The sequence below is a fragment of the Neopsephotus bourkii genome, unplaced genomic scaffold (genome assembly GCF_033783945.1).
Source record: "Neopsephotus bourkii isolate Nb327-2 ecotype Australia unplaced genomic scaffold, CSIRO-AGI_Nbou_v1 NB_659, whole genome shotgun sequence".
Lineage (NCBI taxonomy): Eukaryota > Metazoa > Chordata > Aves > Psittaciformes > Psittacidae > Neopsephotus > Neopsephotus bourkii.
The window spans coordinates 5546097-5558720 of NW_026901158.1; the positions used below are offsets into that span (position 1 = coordinate 5546097).

At 57.0% G+C, this 12624-nt stretch overlaps 1 long non-coding RNA gene across 7 annotated transcripts in view; it reads right to left on the reverse strand.

Moving 5' to 3' along the window:
* Positions 1–2233: 2233 nt before the first annotated feature.
* Positions 2234–12624, reverse strand: part of LOC133211946 (uncharacterized) — a 105403-nt gene continuing 95012 nt past the window's right edge. For all 7 annotated transcript variants that reach the window (XR_009725333.1, XR_009725332.1, XR_009725328.1 and 4 more), the window contains 2 exons: positions 12172–12421; positions 2234–2365 (listed from right to left, as the gene is read on the reverse strand). This is a non-coding gene — a long non-coding RNA (uncharacterized LOC133211946). The remainder of the gene's footprint in view (positions 2366–12171; positions 12422–12624) is intronic.

Genomic DNA, 12624 nt, shown 5'->3' on the forward strand with positions numbered 1-12624 from the left:
ACTGGGGCTGGGGGGCACCCATGGGTGGGACCCACATTCTGCTGCACCCACATTCCCGCTGCGCCCCGGCCGTGCCCTCTCCCTGGCTGTGATTTCATTCCGATCTCGGCTGTTTTCCTCCCTCCTCCATCCCTCCTCCCTCCTCTCCCTGCCAAGTCCGCAGGTTCCTGCTGTGACCTTGAGCTGGTTTCTGGAGCCGGTTGTGGGTTTCTTAAAGGAGCCGTGGGGGGCTCCCACCGACCCCTTTCTGCCCCCCCAAACCACAGCACTGGGGACCCCAGGGATGGGGGGAACTGGGAGCGAGAGCCCCAAGGGCACAGAAACTGGGAAGAGGGTGGAAGCAGCCAATTCTGCAGCCACGGAGCCACGTCCTGGCCATGGTCACCACCAAGCACTGTGTTTTCTGTGAGGACAAACAGGGATGCTCCTGGCCCCATGGGTGCGCTCACAGGCGTGTGCTCATTGGGAAGCTGTTGCTTGCACCCAACAGTAGGTGTTGCACATAAACCCCAAATCCCATGAGCATCCCAATGCCCCAGTGTGAAGGTGGAGCCTCAGCAGGGCTGAAACCCCCCAAACTGCCCTCACCCCAACTCCTCAGGGCACCTTAAACCCTTCTCTGGGATAATCCCTGTTTGGGGACCCCCAGAATCTGGGAATGACATCGCCTGAAGGGGAACCAGCTCTTGAGCTGAGACTGAGAAGCCAAAAAGCATCTTGAAGTGCCAACAGCTTTGGTGTGGACATGCACGTGTAGTCCCTACACACAGAATCAGACGTGTCCCAGGGCCTGTGCCATGGAGGTTTGAAGCCACTGCTTAGCTAAGCTGGACAGGCTGAGATGTCAGCCTTGTAATAGGCAAGTAATAGAACTTTGGGATTATGCAGGCAGCAGTTGGTGCTCCGCAGAGATGGCATCTTTAACCCATGGGGATGCTCCTGGGGGATCAGGGATGGGGGTCTTAAATTAGGGATAAGGGAGAAGGAAGAAGGGGCTGCATTGCTGCTGCCTGCACAGGGTGTGCGGTGCTTGGATGGGCTTGGAAGATGCTGTGGTGACAAACCCACTGCTGAGGCTTCCTCATGCAGCATCTCATCCATAACCCACTGGAGATACTGGAGACATCCAAAGGTGCCCCCCAGACTCAATCCTGGGGATTGCTCCCTGCTGCTTTCTGGGTGCATGGACCACAGGACCCTCAGATCAGCCTGGGGGCCCCAAAACCAATCGCTGCCCTGTGAGTGGGCACCAGCATCACCTTCTGCCCTGGATGTGGTGGCTCATGATGCTGTGGGAAGAATGTTCTCAAACCCATCTATTATAGATACATAAGTGGGAAACTGAGGCACAGTGGACTTACAGAAGCAGAATGGATAGAGCATAGTGATGGGAGAAACTCAGGAAGGCTTGTACCCTAGAGCAGACCAACCACTCAAGGGATGACACCCTAGAGATATCCCTCTGCATCACTATAAAAATAAGGGTTGTATTTGGACTACATCACCACCAGTGGGCCACCAAAACCCCCCAGCACAGTAGCCAAGGGCCCCTGATCCCATCAGGGAATGGATAAATCATCCCTGTTGCTTTGATCTGAGCTGCTGGGGCTGATGCTCTGCAGGTGAGGAGCTCTGAGGGCTGTGGAGCCAGCACAGGAGGCTCAGCCACCATCACCACCACCACGGGGAAAGCCCGAGCCCGGCGGGAGGACACAGCCCTGGGCTCAGCCAGCGCCACACTGGGATTAGGAGGAAGAGGGATGGAGCAGGAGGAGGCGGGAGAGAGGGAAGAAAAGGAGAAAAATGAGTTTTCCTGCTGGCCCAGCGGCGCGGGCATTGATCGGGAGCGGAGCGGGGCTCAGAGCCTCATTCCCCACCGCTGCCTCACAATTATTGGAAAAAGCCCTGTGCTGCTGCTGCACTGAAATTAGTTATTGATCTCTTGTCTGGGTGACAGGCACAGCGCTGGGGCTGCTCTCCCACAGCAGCTTCCGCTCGCCCCGTGGCTCAGCATCCCAGCTCAGCATCCCGGGGCTCAGCATCCTGCATCTCAGCACCCCGGGGCTCAGCATCCTGCAGCTCAGCATCCCGGGGCTCAGCATCCTGAAGCTCAACATCCCAGGGCTCAGCATCCTGAAGCTCAGCATCCCGGGGCTCAGCATCCTGAAGCTCAGCATCCCAGGGCTCAGCATCCTGCAGCTCAGCATCCCAGGGCTCAGCATCCCAGGGCTCAGCATCCTGCAGCTCAGCATCCCTGGGCTCAGCATCCCAGAGCTCAGCATCCCGGTGCTCAGCATCTCAAGGTGATGAAGTCCTGGTGCTTATGTCAGCTCCAAAGCTGCTCCCCAAGGAGGTTTCGCCCACCCTGTTGCATGTAATGGAGACACCATTGGGAGAAAAGGGAGCTTCCCCATGCACGATGGGACACCCTCCACACCCCACACCCCCCGGTTTCACCCTTTGCCCCCCATCCATAACCATTTCTCACCCCAGGGATTGGGGTCAGGGTGTCCTGAGGCCATTTCCACCTCCTGATAATGTGGCCATGGTGGACAACAGCGGGTAATGAGGCAGCTTTTGTTGCCTGGAAAGGTTCTGCACACCCCTGGCTGCAGGCATTGGAGAAGCTGGACCAGCACGGGCCGCCTGGCCCTGTAGGGCGAGGGGCATGAAGGGAGCTATGAGGCTGGGCAAATGGTTTCTGCCCATCCCAGGGACACTTCCACAGCCTCCATAATAACAAAGGGTATTTATTTTCCTGTTGTGATGCAGGAACAGGGGCATTTCAAACAACCCCATTATCCTCCACACTCACCAGAGAGATGCTTCGCTCCAGGGCAAAGCTGGGGTTTGGTTTCCAGTGGGTTCATTTTGGGCCTCACCTTCGATTTGAGTCAATTGAGGTGTTCCCTTTGCACAGAGCAAGGGATTCAGTGGCAGTGATGGGGTTTGAGGCTGACCAAAGACCGGTCTCTTTGGTCACATTGGGGTTGTTGGAGCCTTTATAGGGGTTTTATCCACCAACCTTTTACCCCACAAAACAACGAACTGAAATGATTCCTCCATGGGGCGCAATTAAAGTGGCCAGGGGCACAGCCAGCTCTCACCTCCTCCTTCCCCCTCAGCATCCCAGGACCCTAAAGATGGGGGTCCCTGGTGAGAATGGGGGTCCTGGCCCCTTCCCCAGGCCTGGACAAAAGCCTGGGAACAAAAGCCTGTGGGATGCAGGAGGCATCTCCCAGCCGGGGGGTATTTGTTTAGCTCAGGGGAGGTGGAGAGGGGAAAGGAAACTGCATTTCAAAGTGAAGCCTCTGCAGCCCCCCATTGCCCTCGGTGTGGCCTCATACCCCTGGGAGGGAAAAAGAGAAGATGGGAAGTTAAGAAAAGGCAAATCCAGGCAGAAGAAGGGAGCAGATCCCTGCGGGAGCATTCCCTCGGCTTAGACTGTCTCTGGGTGGGTTAAGCTGAGGATGCCCCAGCTCCAGGGACTCCCGTGTTCCTCCCCATTCCTCTCCATCCTCACACGTACACTGGGTTGGTATTTGAAGGGATGGTGTTAGCCTGGTGCTGGATCAAAACCTGCTCCTGGCCCCTTCCCAGAGCACCCAGAGCAGAGCTGCGGGCACACAGGTCCCCTCAGAGGCACCAAAAGAGGTTGGCAGAAGCTGGCCAGGCAAAGGCCAACCCGCATGGACCTGTCCATGCTTCCCACCAAGGTGCCACCAGCACTGGGAGGGCACTGATCCAGGCTGCTCCCATAGGTCCCTTTGTCAAGTCCATCACCCAAAGCTGGGCACGTCCCTGCATGGACAAACCCCGGCTGCCTCCAGCCTTGCCTTTGACACCAGCCTGTGGGTCCCCAGGACCACATGAGGTCTCCCGGGGCTGTTTTGGTGTTTCACAGCCCTAAAAGCACCCATTTCCTCCCCACCAGGCAGGGAGGTGCGGCAGAAACAGCCCCTGGCATCTTCTCACGAGAAGCAGCTTCCCAGTTTGTAACTGGGCACTCTCCCAGTGAGTTCCCCTCACCCCAGCACTGGCACAGGCAGGCACTGTGTGAACAAGCCAGCGCAGCCCTAAAACCCCCTAAACAAAGCTGGGATGTGGCTCCCAACCGCTCCTCACAGAGCGGAGCTTTGCACTCCATGGGCTCTGCTGAGGGATGAAGGGGTAGGTGCAGCGCTGACCCCATCCAGGGGCTCTCCTGCTTCCCAGTTCCCTCCGGCATGCGGCGGCAGCGGCGGCTGGGCAGATGGGAAGACCAAATGATGGCTTTGCAGGGGGCCTGGGATTTGTTTGAGCCATCGCTGTCTCAGTGAGTGACTTCGAATAACGGATACACTTGAGAAAATCACCATCTGCTCCCGGACAATCCGCAACCAGAGGAAAAGGTGAAATACATTCAGTGACTGCATTATCTGCTCGTCCCCAGCTCCAACAGCAGGGTCAGGCTTTGTGCAGCGTCCTGGAAGTGAGTTAGGAATGAGAGGATGGATTGGGATGAGCAGGAAGCAAGGAAGAAGGGAAGCGTTGGATGCTGCGCCTGCGGCAGGGCTCTCCCCGCATCCCAGGTTTGGTGAATTTGGCAGGAAGACAGAATCTCACCAGATCTGTTATTTTTTCCCCCCCATCTCTGAATTTCAAGTGCCTCCTGCTTCCAGCTGGGCTGGAAATACCACAAAAACAGATGCTACAATGCAGCACATTGAGCGCATTGAACCTGGGGAGAAATCAGACATGAGAAACACAGGCAGGGTTTGCAGCGCCGGCCCCATCAACCGGGCCAGGGATGAGCCTGAGGGTGGTTGGAAGAGTCCTCGCACCCATAGGCAGGCTCCAATAATCAAACCCCTCATCCTCAGCCAAAACCCATCCCAGGAGTGGATGAAGTGCCCCCTGCATCTCTGCTTGGCCATGCCTGTGAGCACAGGAACCCTCCTCCTTGCTTAGATGGTTGATGTCTATCCATTTGCAATTAGAAGGGGGATAAATCCTGCCCCAAAGTCACAGCAACTTCCTACTTGGAAGGATCCCTGGTGCTCCCAAGAGGCAGAAAAAGCCTCAGCACTTGGTCCTGCAGGGGTGGGAGCAGCTGGGGAGGAACCGAGCTGGATGTGACCATTTTCAGTGGCCTTTCACTCCTGGCAAGCCCAAAGCAAGAGTGCAGCGGTGCTGGACACCAGTGCTGCCCTGCACTCCTCCGGCACCAAAGGGAGCCTGTTGCATGGGTAAAAGCAACAACTGGGTTTCTTCAACCCTCTTTTCCTCACTGGGCTTTACCTGTGCACCAGGGTGCGTTTGGCACCTGGGGAGCACCACCCAAGCTGGCACCACCAACAACCATCACCTCGGCCAATGCATCCACTGGGGATGCAGCCCTGGGTGTCTTGAGCTCTGACTCAGCCTGGAGGGAGGTTGCCAAGCCCTGCACACCCAAGATACCACACTGAGCCCTACTGTGCTGCAATGAGCTGCTGTGGCCCCATGGACATGAGACAGAGATAAACCCTTCCCAAGGGGCAGTGGCTTCCACCACTGGTGTGGACGTGCTGGTGTGCCCAAAGAAGGACACAAATGGAGGAGAAGCCCCCTCTGAGATCCCTGCTGCCCATGTGGGAGATAAAAGCTCCCATTTGGATTCTACAGCAGGCAAAAGGTGGCCACGGCGCTGCCTCAAAGTGCTGCCACCATTCTCAAAGCAAGCGGAACATGATGGTGACCCCCAACCACAGTGTCATAGGGAGCCCCTGGCTAGGGGTCATTGCATGGGGGACCCTGTTCAGTGTCCTGGGGAGCACCGTATGTGCCAGCATAGCATCCCTGAGCATCCCACCCGGCGACGGGCATGATGCCCTAGCGCATGTCTTGGCACGGTTGCCATTGCTCTGTGCAACCAATCCAATCCCCTCCTCATGGTCCCCAACTGGCTTCACACCAAGCAGCGTGGGCACCTCCCGCTTGGCACGGCGAGAGGAGGGGCACGATCCCGGTGGTCAGGAAGAGGGATGAGGCTGTGGAAGCGGGCGGGATGCAGGGCAAGAGCGCATCGCTGCAGCGCGCAGGAGCGGGGAGGCGATGGAGAGGGAGCAGGGATCTGTTGCCCAGGATGTGTGCTTCGCTGTCAGCCGGCTCTGATTAACGGGCTGCCTTCCAGCTCCGCGCCGGCTGCGTTCCTGGCAGGAGCGGAGCCCCCCGGCTTCCTGCCGTAGGAGCGGCTCGCTGAAAGGTTACATTTGCACAATGTGCCGCTGGAAAAAGCGGTGCCAGAGGTTGCAGGAGGGGGGGGGGGAACCGGCGAGCGGCGGCTCCGCTCTGCCTCTGTAATGGAAAAAACCCTCGGGGGGACGCGCAGGGAAATATCAGCTTACACTCCCCCAGCACCGCCGAGCTGGGCCTGCATGGATGGCCACGGGTGTGGGGAACGAGAGAAACGGATGGGGTGATGCTGGTGCGCATCCCTAAGTCCTTAGCACTGCTCTGGATCAACCCCATCACCGTGGGCTGCAAGGGCACTGAACCCCTCCGGCGTGACACCAGGCTCCATGGTCAGGTTCTGGACTTGCTGTAATCAAGATCCCACCTCTCTATGGCTTGGTGTGGAAAACTGAGGTTGTTGAGGGGAAATATCCCAATATTCCAAGGAGGAAATTTCCTTCGATGGAGCTTCGCTCCACACCGCTGTGATTTATGGGGTTTGGCACAGCCATGACTACATACACACACACACACATCTCATCCCCTGTTTTACCAGCATCATTACCCCATAAGTTTGGGTCTGGGTGTATCATTTTGTTGTCTGGAAAGTCCAGCTCCTTATGGGATTGCTGAGCCCGCCATAGCTGCTCCCTGACTCACAGCACCCCCTAAAACCTCTGCTCACCTCCTCCACCATCCCTCTTGCACCAGAGCAGTCTCCTCCTGAGCAGCTCAGAACCCTTCAGAACCTTCCTTTCACCTTAGTGCATCGCACCCTGGTCACCCTCTTGCCCCCAGCCATGGAGGGGGGCTCAGGGCAGCAGGGGCAGCACCCACCCTCACCCCAGGGTGCTGGAGCCAGCTCACTCTGCCTTGCAGGAGCTGACATTTCCCTTTTTGTCTCCCCTGTTTCCTTGGTTTCAAGGTTTTCCTTCCTCACCGAGCCCCTTACTAAAGGAAAAAGAACCAACTACAGAGGATCCCCAACTCGGGGTGCTCGGAGGGGACCACGGATGACCCTGCAGGCTCTTGGCACCCAACGGTCTTGCCCTGGTTCCTTGGGTTTTGCCCCAAAGCTTTTAAACCTCACCCTCACCATATGCAGCAGTCACTCAGACTCCAAACCCCACCAGATCCCCTTGCTCAGCATCACCCATCCCGGTCCCTGCAGTGCTGGGGTGTGAGTCCTCCCTCTCTGCTGTCCCCGGCTCCCCTCTGTGTCTGTTTTCATTAGGATTTGGAGATAAGCTTCCAAATAAAGGCAGTGTTTTTAGCCACTCTGCCTTATCAGCCAGCATCCAACAGCATTCCTTATCTACCCAGCAGGGCTTGGAAGATGCTGGGAGGGAAAAGGAGACCCCAAATACCCAGACCTCTCTTTGTTTAAGATGCAAACCAGCCCTGCAGCCTGTGGCATGGCTCCAGTGCCTTTAGGAAACTGCTTCTACCATGAGCAGCTCCTGCCTGGGGACAGCAGTGTTAACACGAGCACATGTGTGAATACAACCCCAGGACCAGCTCAGCACACCTGGATTTTATTCCTGGTTCTGCTGCTGGCCCAGGGATGACCTTCAGCGAGTTGCTTCCCTTCCCTGTGCCTGCATTTCCCCTTGCTCTCCCACTGTCAGCCCTTTCCAAGCCCAGCGATGCTCTGCCCACTGAGACACCCCCCATCCATCCAACTTCACATCACCCCCTCTAAAGGTGTGCAGACAGCAGCAGCTCTGAGCATTGCCAGGTCCTACATCCTCTGAGTGCTCACCAGAGCCCCCCCTACCACTGAGCCCCATCCCCATCCCATGGCTTGATTTTACTCTGTGTGTGTGTGTGTAAAGGCCTGAATATAGGAACCAGCTGCCAGCAGCTTCCAGCCCCCAAACTGCTCCTCACATGGGCCTCGCCACAGGGGTGTCCCCTGGGATGGGGCTGGAGCCAGTCTCTTCCTCTATGTCTTGGGGCCTATGCTTGGGAGAAGTCCTGGAGGATAAGCACAGGGGAATAACATCAGTGATGGCAGCACACTTGCCCCCCTAAAACATCCAGCTGTTTGGAGGCAGCAAACCAACCAGAACACCCCAGGTCTGCCCTCTGCATTGAGATTAACCAAAACTTGGCATTCTTTATGGGGCTTTATGGAAAAAGAGCCTTTTGCACAGGGATCAGAGGTCAATAGAAGTCCAGGGTTGGGCTAGAAATGATCTGTAAAATAAGCCCTACTACTGTTGCCAAAGAACTCCCATCCCACACAGGGTCCCCATTAAGGATCAGCTCCATTAGAGACCCATTACTGGTGGTGGAGGAGCATTCCTACCCAGATGGCATGGAGCTGTTTCCACCCCTCAGCCCCCGGATCTCAGTGCACAGGATGCAGATGCTGCCCCAGGATACGAGTAGGGAAGGCGGGAGGCCATGAGCATCCTGTTCCCACTCCAGCCCTGCCATGTTCCCTCCCCGCACACAGCAGAAGGTGCTAGGGGTTGGCTGGAGGGGTGGATGGGGAGATGCAGCCCTCCCTGCCCTGGGGAAGGAGGGTGGTGGTGGTGCAGGAGAGCAGGACCCATCTCCATAGCAAATCCAGCCATGGAAGCACCGCAGGAACCTCGGATTGGGGACAGCAGGGGCCAACGCATCCCATGTTATTGCCTCCAGTGCGGAGCAGATGTTTAGAAGAGCCTGGCTCCCAGAAACCTCCACTGAAAGCCTCGTTGCCAGAGCATGCGAAGAATCCCAATGCTGAAGCGCAGCCAAGACACCCAGCTCTTTGGGGAAGCAGCATCTACAGATGCAGGCAGCACAGTGGCTTTTGGGGACAAGAGTGTCACGCTGGGAGCTGTTGGGTCCTCTGGCCTCCATCCTGTGCTCCCTGCCTTCCCTGAGCCACAGCCTGTCTCAAGGATGAGGTTGTTTTCCTGCCCTTTTCCCAAACAAGGTCTCCAACCAGACCAAAACACCCTTGGAGTCCACCGAGCCTTCGCTTGTGGACAGCACAGATCTGGCTGATTGCATGGGGTTGGATTTCTTCCTCCTTTCCAGCTGTTAAATTGCATTATAGACAGTTAAAAATACATCACATACTTTCCTAATGTGACTTTTCCGTGGTAAGCAAGCAGCACGGCAGCACCGAGATGCTGGAGGTCACAGAGAGCTGCTCGCTCGTGCCCAAGGATGGCTTCCAATTGTGTGGCCCTAAATTTGGGTCCTATAGGGGGGACTGAGTGGTCCCACACAGCTCTGCCCTCAGCAGCCTGTACCCTCAGGCTCACGGCCTCTCTTTTGCCTCAGTTTCCTCCCTTGTCAAAGCATTTCTGGTGTGTTCTCTGCAATGAGATCTCACATTAACCAAAACTTGGCATTCTCTGTTGAGCTTTACAGAAGTGTCTTTTGCACAGGGATCGGAGGTCAATAGGAGTCCAGGGGTGAGCTAGAAATGAGCTGTTAGCAGCATTACAGCAGAAAGGCCTAATTCCTGAGTGAAATGCCAGTGGGACACGGCCTGGCCAGAGCCCACAGCAGGCATGGGGCAGTGCCAGGGTGGCTGAGCTCAGCCTAAGGCAGCAGCATTGCTGCAACCCATGTGTGAGCTCAGATTAATCTCCCCTTCTCGCAGCACAGCAAGCTGCTCTGAGGTCTGGGTGGGTGGAAAAACCCATCTCCTTCTGGTTTGGTACAGCACTGGAAGGAGCAACCTACATCCCCAAGGATACAGTCACTCACGGCAAGGGGAGAGCAAAGGCAATCCTCCCCTCGGTTCCCAGTGCGGGGAAGGTGTTTGCATCAGCCCCCTTCATCCCAGCCACATTGCATCAACCAAGACCAACCCTGACAGACACCGACTAAACCCTTCATAGAGCTGATGCCACAGCCCCAGCATGGGGTTGGGCTGCAGAGAGGAGCCCAGTGCCCCAAAGCAGCCAGGGCACCCCGGGCCCCAGTGAGGAGCTGGATGGGGAGGAGAGCCTGCGAGAGGGCAAGGAAGGAGTTAACTTCCCAGCACTGCCAGCCCCCCCTCCTGCTTCTCTGCTAACTTTGGGAGGAAGGGAATAGCATAAAGGTAAGAGTGGAGGAAGGAGAGAGGAGACAGATGAGAGAAGGAGCAAGCGAGGGAGAAGGGGGAGCGGGAGAGAGGAACAGACGGCAGAGAGGGAGAGCGTGGGGGGGAAGATGCTGACGCTTCTCCTCCATCTCTGCGAGAGGCAGATAGAGGGGAGCAAGGGGAGAGGAAAAAAAAGAAGGCAGCAAAGACCAAGGGAACATGGGAGAGGGAGAAGGAAGGAGCCCGAGCGAGGGAGCATGTGTGAAAGTCGCAGTGAGAGAAGGGGCCTCTTTGATTCCCCTGCCTCATACCAGACAGTGTCTAGACTGCAGCAATTATTGTCAGCTCAGAACACCCAGGCATTGCCATTTCAGCTGAAAGGGAGCTTAACAAAGAGCGAGGAAGAAAAAACCCTACCCTGCCGGCACAGAGCTGGGCTCCCTCCAGCACAAGGGGCTCTTCGGAGGGTCCTCCATCACCCCAAGCCCCCAGCCCTGGGTGCCCTCACAGTGAGAGGGAGCAAAGAGCTTGCTTGGAGCGAGGTGGCCACGGTGTGTGAGCAGTTCCCGGCCCAATCCCCGGGTCCTTGGCTGGTTTTGGGGTGCACCCGCTGAGCTCAGCGCTCCCTGCAAGCCCCATTTATGGGGTGCAGGGCTGGGGAGCCCTGGGGAGGTGCCTGGTGGAGGGGGAGCTTCCCCAGCAGGCAGCACTGGGCTGTGGGTGCCCATGGAGCTGCTCCCCAGGCCAGTGGCAGATGGTCAGAGACCTCAGCATCACCAGAGCCTGGGGATCAGCACGCCTCCTCTGAGCAACAGGGATGCGGCCCATAGAGATGGGGACCTTCTGCTTGGGGACCCTGATGCACGCTGCTCTGGCAGCTCTCTGGTTCCCTTGGGGGTCAGGAAATGACGGGAGGTCACTCATGCGAAATCACAGCGATAAAATCATCCCTCCTCTCCTCCATCCTGTTTCCTCACCCCCACTGGGGCAGTTACCCCTGCCCCTCGCAAGCCCTTTGCCCTCTAAGGGCCTTTTGTGCCTTTGGAGGTCTGGGATGCGGCCGAGCCTCACAGGAGGGAATTAACACCCAGAGCTGGCAGAGAGTCAGGAATTCCTGCCATCCGCTGGAAGCACCACCCCGTGCCCAGCTCCAAATACCTCGGAGGGGAAGAGGTCGGGAGGAGAGCTCGTGTGCCCTATCTCTACCGTACCCAGGGTTTTGGAGGTGGTGATGATGCCACCCCACTGTCTGCGGGGCTGTCGTGCAGATGAGCCCCATTGGACTTATCCCCAACATCACCTATCTTCAGACTTAGGGTGCACAGAGCCCCACTGGTGGATGGCACCAGGGACTGGCCCCGCAGAGGCTCAGGACCAGTCTGATGGGAAAGGCAGCTGATCCCTGCAGATGCCAGAGCTCAGCTCAGGTTTAATTAGCACTTTTAATGCTTGGAAAGGAGGCACCAGGGGATACTCAGCGGGTTGGATGCATTTTCCTCACTAGTGATCCTGGATGGCAACGGAGAAGTTCCCCACTTCCAGCTTGGTCAACACTGCCCGGGGGTCTAAGACAGCAAATACCCTTTGTAAACCCCACTTGGAGCCCTCAGATCAGGGGTACCTCTGTCAAAAGGGGGTTTTGTGTAAAAGCCAAACAGTTGGCATGTTCTGCCACTGTGGGATCTAGTTTGAGAGGTGCTGAGCCCACACGAGGGTCCTTGCACCCTCTCTGTCTTTGGGGAACAATGTCCATTCTTTGGCCAGGTCTGATCATGCCTGCTAAACCAAGGCCTCCTTCCTTGGGTACATGTCACTGATGTTGCTCTGTGGATGAAATCAGCCCCGCTCAGGATCTGACAGACCAGAGGAGATGGCAGCAGAAGTCCCACAGAGGACCAGGATGGCAAAACCTGCCTGGGGAGGGACTCATCCCCTTGGTTTACCTTGGTTGGCCATGGTGTGTCTGCAGAGCCAATGCTGTTTCCTGGTGATGATCACATCTCCCATCACCCTCCTGCTGCAGCAGTGCCCTCGGCTCCCAGCACCACGGTGCTGAGCTCCATCACAGGCTGTTACAGCGGCATCACTTCTGCATCTTGGGGTGGTGTCTCCATCTCCAGCAAGGGGACCTTGCACCCAGGGCTTGCAATGCTCCAGCCATGGAGGATGCTGAGCTTCCAACAAGTGTGGGTGCTGCAGAGAAATGAAAACCATAAAGGCCTTGGTAAGAGCAGTGGTGGGTCCTCATCTTGTGAGCTTGGGACATAAAGTGTTTGACCTTCACAGGGAACTTCTGGCCAGCCTGCCCTGACTCAGGGGACCATGACGGGGACCTGCAACATGACAAGGCTGGAGAGCTTGGGGAGGTGTTTCCCCAAAGCTCTGCCAACTGCAGG